The sequence below is a fragment of the Vulpes lagopus genome, chromosome 8 (genome assembly GCF_018345385.1).
Source record: "Vulpes lagopus strain Blue_001 chromosome 8, ASM1834538v1, whole genome shotgun sequence".
NCBI classification, from domain to species: domain Eukaryota; kingdom Metazoa; phylum Chordata; class Mammalia; order Carnivora; family Canidae; genus Vulpes; species Vulpes lagopus.
Window position 1 is genome coordinate 54,216,596 of NC_054831.1, and position 9,054 is coordinate 54,225,649.

Genomic DNA, 9,054 nt, shown 5'->3' on the forward strand with positions numbered 1-9,054 from the left:
ATGATTAGCTCATTGTCTGTTAGCTTCTGCTCTAATTCACAGGTTATTGATGAATAAGATCCGGGGCATGAGAGGGAATTGGAGCTGGGCCAAGGCAGGATTAGAAACGGCAGCCTGGCTCAAAGAAGCCCTAGAGACCAGGGAGCACTGGCCTGGGCCCTCCCAGCCAGCCTGGGCCACGCTCATGAATCTCCTTTCCGGGCCACAGGTACCGATGCTTGTATTCATTGTCATGGGTAAACAAAGGCATTCAGACTGGAGGAGTAACAATATGGTGACTTAAGCCGACGAGTGTATTTGTGAGAAGCTCTGCAATATGATTTCTGACAGTTGTTTGGCATAATTAAAAGATCACTAAACAGCACTAAGAAAAAACTTTTCAAAAATAAATGTGGATTCTGGATGAGATTCTAATGGCATAATGGAGTTTCTGTTTAAATTTATCTTTAAAGGAAGTTCCTGTCAGAAGGAGGGGGTGCTAACACATGGGAACTGACGTCAAATTTTCTCGGACGGGTGTAGGAGTTAAGAAGGTGGAAAGGCATATAAAACTATTTGAATTTCCTCCTGATGGCAATAACCATATTCTAAACTCTATTCAAGTTCTCCTCAACCTCCTTTATGTCTAAAATCACAGAGTACATTTTCTATAAACCAGAGGGATCCTCCGGAAGGAGAAAGGTGAGTGGAGAGTGGAAACAGGGGTGAGGCAGGGAGGTGGGGAACGGGTTGCGGTATTTGGGGTTCCCAGTAGGGCATGGTGGCAGGAAGGGCCCAAGACGTGTATTTGCATGGTGGTGCTGAACCGCAGCTCCTGGCAGAGCAGGGCAGCTGGGAGCCACCATGGTTGTCACAACCACCACAACCACCCCTCACTCCCCATCCAACCCCCAAGCCCACAAACAGGAGCCAGGAGGCCACCCTGAGGGAAAGACACACCTGAGGGCTCTCCTCATGGACACCCGCATCCATGGCAAACATCCTGAGCCAAAGCCTCACCTCTGAGCACGAAGCCCAGCACTGTGTCACACAGCCCCCCACCCCCCGGGAATGGTCCAAAGTTTCAAGAAAGAAGCCTTTTCCTTCCTGAGGGCAGGATTAATAGCAGTGCCAGAGCTGGCATGTGGGTTGCTGGGCACTTGCAGCTCGACTGTTGCTGGTGTTGATTCTCTGTGAACATCCCCCAAAGCCTGGGATGTATAATGATTTGTCCTGCTGAGGCACTAGAACAGTCTGAGAGCAACTGTTTGGAGTGAGCCAAGCCATTGAGCTGGTGATGAGCTTAGCCTACTGCTTATTATCTACATTTCAACTCAGTTTCCCCCATGTTTCTGCTCAGTAACTCTTGGTGTTTTTGTTGTTTTTGTTGTTTTCAAAGATTTATTTTTCATTTTAGGTACAGAGAAAGAGCACGCACTGGAAGGGCAGTGGGAGAATCTCAGGCCGACTGCCCTGAGTGCATAGCCCCAGGCCACGCTCAATCTCATGACTCTGAGATCATGACCTGAGTTGAAATCAAGAGTCTGATGCTCAATCAACTGTGCTACCCAGGTATCCCCAGAAAATAGACACTTTTGAGAAATTAAAAAATAATGGAAGGGACATACTATAGAAGGAATTCAACATCATCCGTGCTGATATGCCAAGGTCCCGGATGTTAAGTCTACTGTACTTTCCAATTTTGTGATGTGAGAGGCCTGTGCTCTGATAAACATCCTGCGACCAAATTAGAAAAGGAATCTGCCTTGAGCAGAAACTGAGGTGTCACTCATGCAGGGCATGGTTTAAATGTGGACAAAACCTGCAGATGGTCTCCTAATTTCTCCGTGTGGATCCCAATGGCCTGCCTATTCCAGGCTGACCTTCTGGTGCTGCTCACAAGCCCATTGTTGGCCACATCTGGACACCCACGTCAGTTTGGATCATTTGGAACTGGCAACTCCTTGAAATCGTTGGTGCAGACGAGCTGCCTGCGGAGAGGTGTCAGACAGACATAAGGCCCACAGCGGGTCCCGTCAGGACAGCAGAATGGAGAAAGGGACTGGGCAGGGTGCTGAGTCAACCAGGAATATCTGCGAGTAGGATTGCTCAGTGCTTTGCCTCCCTGAATTCCTGCAAATACCTCCTGAACTCCAGGCCCTGGTGTGTGACCCTCTTGAATCATCAGGGCAGCACTCTGATGCTCGAAGTCTGGTGGCAGCAGGAGAGCTGGGAGGGAGTCCCAGGGACGGAGTATGGCTTAGGGACGCAGCAACTACTTGGAGTCAAGGCTCTTTAATAAGCATCTCAGAAGTAAGCTCCAAACTCGTCCATTGTGTAGAATATTGTTTTATTGGCTATTACTTGCCCTAATTAGACCCTCGCCTGAGATCGTAGGTATCTGGTTATAGAGGGAGGGGACTGACCTCATGCTATCTTTCATGGCACTTTGCTGGGCCCACAGGGACTCGGTGAGTGTCAGATGGTCCTGCCATGTGAAAGAGAAGAATGTGATACTGCTCTAAGGGTCACTATAGGATGTCATCAGGAAGTTGCCTTCCTGCTTTGTCCCCACTCCTATTGAAGCCGAGGGGAAAACTCATCAAGTGTGGACGGGGGAGGGGCTGCTGAGAAAAATGGAACATATTGGGACACATCAGACCACCAGGTGCCGTGAGGTTGCTATCACTGCCCTAGAAGCTCTATAGAATATTCGTCTTCTGGTTGAAGGCCTGGTAGAATATTCGTCTTCTGGTTTGCTGCTGCCTGCGCCCTCCCTTCATGCCGTCTTGGGGGAGGTGGCTGGTGGTCTTACAGAAAGAAATTGGTCTTCTTCCCTCTGTAAGCTAACGCGCCATCCTGGCCTTCGTGAAGACCAGCCACCCACTCCTACCTTCTTGTCTTGCCCACGCACCGCAGATTTAGCCTGCCCGTTCTCTCCTTTTCATTATCTAGTCTCCTGCATGAATTTCTCTCCCCCTGATCTTACTGAAGTGTGGGGTAGTTTCCCATCTTTTCCTCCACCCACACTCTGTCTGAAAATCAGCCTCCAGAGTCCCTCACTCAGGAATGCAAAGGAGAACATCCAGTTCTCAGCAGAGAGATGTTGCATCCAAACTGTCGGAGGAGGATGTTGGACCCAGTGGTTCAGACTTCAGTCCGGCTGAGTTCAGGCTGGTGCATCGTAAAACCGTGGTGGAATGCTGAGGAGCCTCTGATCAGTTCATCCTCTTCCCTAGTATTCCGTGTGGCCTTGGGACAAACTTCATGTCCATTCTTTGTGAACTCTGTGTCCTTCCATGGTCCATGCTCTCATTTTCTCTCTCCTGCCTCAAACTTACAGTTCCCAGCATTGCCTGATGGATGAACACGTGACTCTCATCTCTTAAAGTTATTACCTGATCCTGGATCTATTTCTTCACTTCTAGTTCAGTATTGCTGATAGATATTTACTAGTCAATTATTAAAGCTGATTCTGTCCCTTAGTGAACCATGGTTTATAAAACCATCATCGTGGGGATCCCTGGGTGACTCAGTGGTTTAGTGCCTGCCTTCAGCCCAGAGTGTGATCCTGGAGTCCCAGGATCGAGTCCCATATCAGGCTCCTTGCATGGAGCCTGCTTCTCTCTCTGCCTCTCCCCGCCCCCCTCACTCTCATGAATAAATAAATAAAAATATTTTTAAAAAATTAAAACCATCATAGTATATTAATTCCTGGGCAAGCCTCCCCAGTGGCCCTGTAATGGGTGCCTGTGTCCTAGGCACTTCGTCTGTGTTGCTCAGCACTAGCCATAGCCTATAGCCTGCTCCTAGCTTGTCCTGTCTCTAAGCTTGCACCCCCACCCAGCCTACCCTAACTTGGAATTTGGGGTTGAAAGTATACACTTGGTACTCAAATCTTTTGCATGTCCTATGTCCTCATATGGTAACATTTATCTTGTTTTGCTTTCATTATTTGCTGACCCTTGGCCCTCCCAGGCCAGACCACAGACCCCTCTTGGGCAAGGACTGTATCTCACTCATCCTTGGATCCTAAGTGCCCGACACAAGACAGGTACTCAGAAAATATTTTGAGCCACTTGGGTTAGCAGTTGAGGTCCTCTAAGGGAAAGACCTTACAGAATTCAAAAGGCCCAGCCTTGCCACAGCCAGTACTTTTTCCCAGAAGCAGTGGTGATGACAAATGACCAAATTAGCAAAAGATAGGCTGTTCACATTCATCCCAGAGAATTGTTTTGCAGGTTTGTTTGTGTCTATTTGCTTATTTGTTCACTTTTAAATAAAGTAGAACTTCTCTCTGAAACTCATGTCGAGTCAGCTGACTACAATAGTCAGAAAAAAAAAAATGCTGTGTTCCACTTTTTTTTCCTCACTGTCAGTAAAAGCCAAGGTTTAGTGCAGGCAAGTCATACAATCACCTGAGGAGCTACAATGAGGAGAAGCTTCCAGAAAGATTCGAGTACCCTGGACCATAAAGGCTTCCTTTGCCTGTCACTCTGCCTTGGTGTGTGCATTTTCCTAACCCACCTCCCAGGAGACTGGGGAGCATGCACCTGAGAGCAGAGCCGTGGGGGCATACAAGTCACAGCAGCTTAGGGACCAATCCCCATCTCCCTGAACCTGTTTCCTCACCTTTCCGATGAGAATGCTGCCTATCCTACAGAGTCGTCACAGGGATTAGTAATCCTGTAGATGTGTCATTATGATTGTGATGATTATGGAAACCTCTGGGCATGGACCACATTCTCAAGCTGACACATACTGAAAATCAAGGCATCTCTAATGCATTATTCATCACACCTTGACATGACTTTTCTATAACATTCAGCCAGAGTATCTTCGATCTCTTTCTTTCTCATTTGCTATTCTGAGCTCAGAACATAGGATAACTAGCTCATCAGTTCAACAAGCTGTTTTTTTTTTTTTCAAGCATCTGCTTGTGCCAAGATCTTAGGTTCCCGAATGTACCTTGTTTCCTGAGGTTGAGGTATAAACTGATGGAGGCTCAGGTGGTGTCATGGAATTTCTCAAATAGATCATTAAGGCTGCATGGCATGTATGCAACGTGTGTCTATTTGGAGACACTGTTGGAAGGTGAAGCGAGCAAGAGCTCCGATTTTTCCAGGGAGCAACTGTAGAATTTTAATGAGCTTTGAGTCCATTTCTCTGCTGGAAATAGCAGATCTCTAAGCATTTCTTCAATAGCATTACAGTAATTATAACAATTCTGAAAGGAATAATTTACGGGGTGTATTTTTGTAAGCTCGGAGAAATAAGAAAGGCCACATCCACTTCTTCATTTGGTAAATGCCTAGAGTCACCATCAGATAGATGTTTAAAAATATTAATGACAATAGTGTAGATGATTTGGTTCACGATCTCCACCAACACCTTGAGACAGTACTGCCTAATTCAACTTTCTGCGATAATAGAAGTGTTTGGATTTGGGCTGTCTTGTATGGTGGCCTCTGGCTACATGTGGTCATCGAGCACTTGAAATGTGGTTAATGAGACTGAGGCCTGAATTCTGAACTTTATTCAGTGTTAACTCATTAAATTTAAATAGCTGCATGGGCATTGGCTACCATACTGTACAGCGCAGCCCTAAGGCATCAACTGAAGCCCACTCCAGCCACCCTGAGGTTTAGAGCATCAGTGCACATAGTGGGGGATACCCAAAATGCACCTGGAGAGCCACGAAGCCCATGTACTCAGGCTGAACTGAAGCCTCCTGATTTGATTCTCTGATTATTCTTTCCACAACAGACCAGGGCATTCAACTAGAGAGAGAGGCAGACACAATGGCAGCAACTGGAATGAAAAAGGTTGAACACAGACTAGGACTCAAAGAGAAAAACTGCCTAGGATAACTGAGCATAAGGACAAGCAGCTTTTATACCTCAAAAGTACAGTCTTTGATGCATTGCACCATCAAAAGAATGTTAAGAGTTCAGGGACAAGAGCCTCAGAAAGGAGAGAAAATGAGCAAGCCTCATCTAAGACCTTTGTCCATCAAAGGCAGGAAAGATGTAGACACCCTGGCACACAAATGGTGAGTTTTGGTTATCTGAAGAGTCCAGCTACTGGGTGCATCTCATTCCTCCCATAAGGAAGAAATTGTAGTTCCCTGTGATGTCCTCCTGCTCTTGGGATGAAACCCTGGACAATGACCATGACTCCCTGGGCTCCTGGATGTGGCTTTGTTGGCCCCTCCCACCCCACCTCATCCCAGCCTCCTGACTCCTTGTTCTCCAGCACCTTCTATTTCCTGAAGGTGCTATGAGCCTTCCTCCATAGGGCTTTGCATGTGATGTTCCCTCTAGAAGGATTCTTTCACCCAACCTCCTTCTTCTCCCCACTCCAGATCCTGGTTCACATACTACTACTTGGAAAGCCTGCTTACACCTTCACACCTCCACCTCCTCCCCAGCCCAAGAAGACATGGCTCCTTGGTTATCATGCTTCCATCTGATCTCCTTTGCCTGGAACACCTACTTGAGCATATATATTCATCAGGGAGATTATATGACTTATTCACTTGTAAACTCTAAGAAGCAGGGATTGTGTTTCGTCTGATTCATCCACATTTGTTGTATCCCCAGTAGCCAGCTGATGCTTAATAAATGCTAAATGAAAGAATGAATGAATTCTGGTTTGTTGGTTAGCTTTTTGTGTGTGACAGGTGTCCTCCAATTCCTAACACATTTACATCTTTTTTATAAAGTCTCTAGTCTCTGGAATGACTCATCTCTTTACCCGCCATGCCAAAGTTCTTCCGGTCCATAACTTTTTGCCATGCAATCTCCAGCCTAAATATTCCACCCACCACTCTGTTATTTGCTCCACTTACTACCTTCGCCCCCGAAGCTTCCCATTTCCTTTAGACAGTTGGCTCTCGTGCTGGCAAGCTGAACTGCATCTGTGCTGCTTTCCTTAACGGTGCATTTTCTTGATTTTTTTCCCTCCCACTGTTTCCTTCATTTGATTTCACTGATAGCCTCTGAACTCCCTGTTTGCAGTCTTCCTGCCAGGAGAGCTGCGTTGTCTTTTGGGATTTTTAGTTCCTCCTCCACCCGGACTTTTTCTATTATTTCTTCCATAGACTTCCTCTTCAATTTTCAACCTGCCTACTTTTTATTCTTGTCCTTCACAGTATTAAAAACTGAAGAAGATGAAATCTACAGTTATCCCCCATTCTTCTTATTCCTCGCCTTCGTAATGTAAAACGACAGTATGAAAGAAAGGTCTCAGATAATCATTTCCAGAACCTTCAGGGAAATCCTATCTTCCCATTTTTTTGTCTCATTCCAGTCCCTCCCCCCCCCCACACACACACACATCAGGGGTAAAAACCAACCAACCAACAAACAAAACTTCCAGTAGTCCTAACCACCCCCTCCCAAAACCCAATCAACTTCAGGCCTCATTCTCTTTTTCCAAATTAGCTTCCTTCACTGGTTAAATGATTTTCTCTATCTCATAGAGCTTATTTAGTACCAAATTCTTTTTTTTTTTTTTTAAGATTTTGTTTATTTATTCATGAGAGACACAGAGAGAGGCAGAGGCACAGGCAGAAGGAGAAGCAGGCTCCCTGTGGGGGGATCGAGTCCCAGGACCCAGGGATGACAACTTGAGGCGAAGGCAGACGCTCAACCACTGAGCCACTCAGGCATTCCCCAAATTCTTGATATAAATTTCAATTGTCTTTAGCAAGTATTTATTGAGCATCTACTATGCTCCAGGCACTGTGCTATGGAAACAGTAATGAATAAAATGGAGGAAATCCCTATCTTCGTGGAGAGTACGTTTTACAAAGAGAAGTATAATACACATGAGCATAAAATAATTTTACATAGTGAGAAGACTAACAAATAATGTTAGGTGGTCATTGCTACATACAATGATAAAATGTCTGAATTTGTAGCTCGTAACCCACAGGAGTGTGACAATTAAGCGAGCTTATATGTTCATAATGTATAGAGGAGGATTCATTACTCGGTGGAACCTGTGGCTTTGTTTTTGTTTTTTTTTTTAAGATTTTATTTATTTATTCATGAGAATACACAGAGAGGAGAGAGAGAGAGAGAGAGAGGCAGAGACACAGGCAGAGGGAGAAGCAGGGTCCATGCAGGGAGCCTGACGTGGGACTCGATCTCAGGTCTCCAGGATCACACCCTGGACAGAAGGCGGCGCTAAACTCCTGAGCCACCCGGGCTGCCCTGTGGCTTTGTTTTTAAGCACAGACCCCTGCCATAAATGTATTTAAAATTATTAGTGTTCTTATTATTGTTATTGGATGAAAGGAAAGATTATCCACTCATTCAATTAAGTGATATTTATGGGGCGTCTGCTGTGGGCAAGGTACTCACATGCTTGTGAAATGGTACAATGGAGAAGAGAAAAACTGCCACATGCTGACTTGAAAAGCAGGACTGAAATAATGAGCCAAGTCCACTGTGGCCCCTGACGGGGAAAAGCCAACTGGGCCGGGGGCCAGCCAGCACACTACCCTTCAGACCACTCTTGGTGACTCACCTCCTGCCTAGCGAACTTCTTGTGGCTCTAGATGGCAGAGCCCTGGTTATGCTCTTGCCATAATATTTAGAGGTGTATGGGAAGGGTAGGAAGGCCTGTAACTCAGATTCATAGATCCAGAGTTGGAAGGAACTTCACATGTCATTTGTCTATTTCACAGATAAGGGATATATATATATATTTATAAGCATATATTTTTATTTTTAAATATATTTATATATTATATAATATACAAAATATTTATATATTTATTACTACATTAGATATTATTTATATTTATTTATTAATATATATATATATTTAAAGATTTTGTTTTACTTATTCATGAGAGACACAGAGAAAGAGAGGCAGAGACACAGGCAGAGGGAGAAGCAGGCTCCATGCAGGGAGCCCGATGCTGGACTCGATCCCTGGGTCTCCAGGATCACACCCTGGGCCGAAGGCAGCGCTAAACCACTGAGCTACTGTGACTGCCCATATCTTTATATATTAAAAATATTTTATATATTTTAATTAATATGTAAATCACACACGTATACA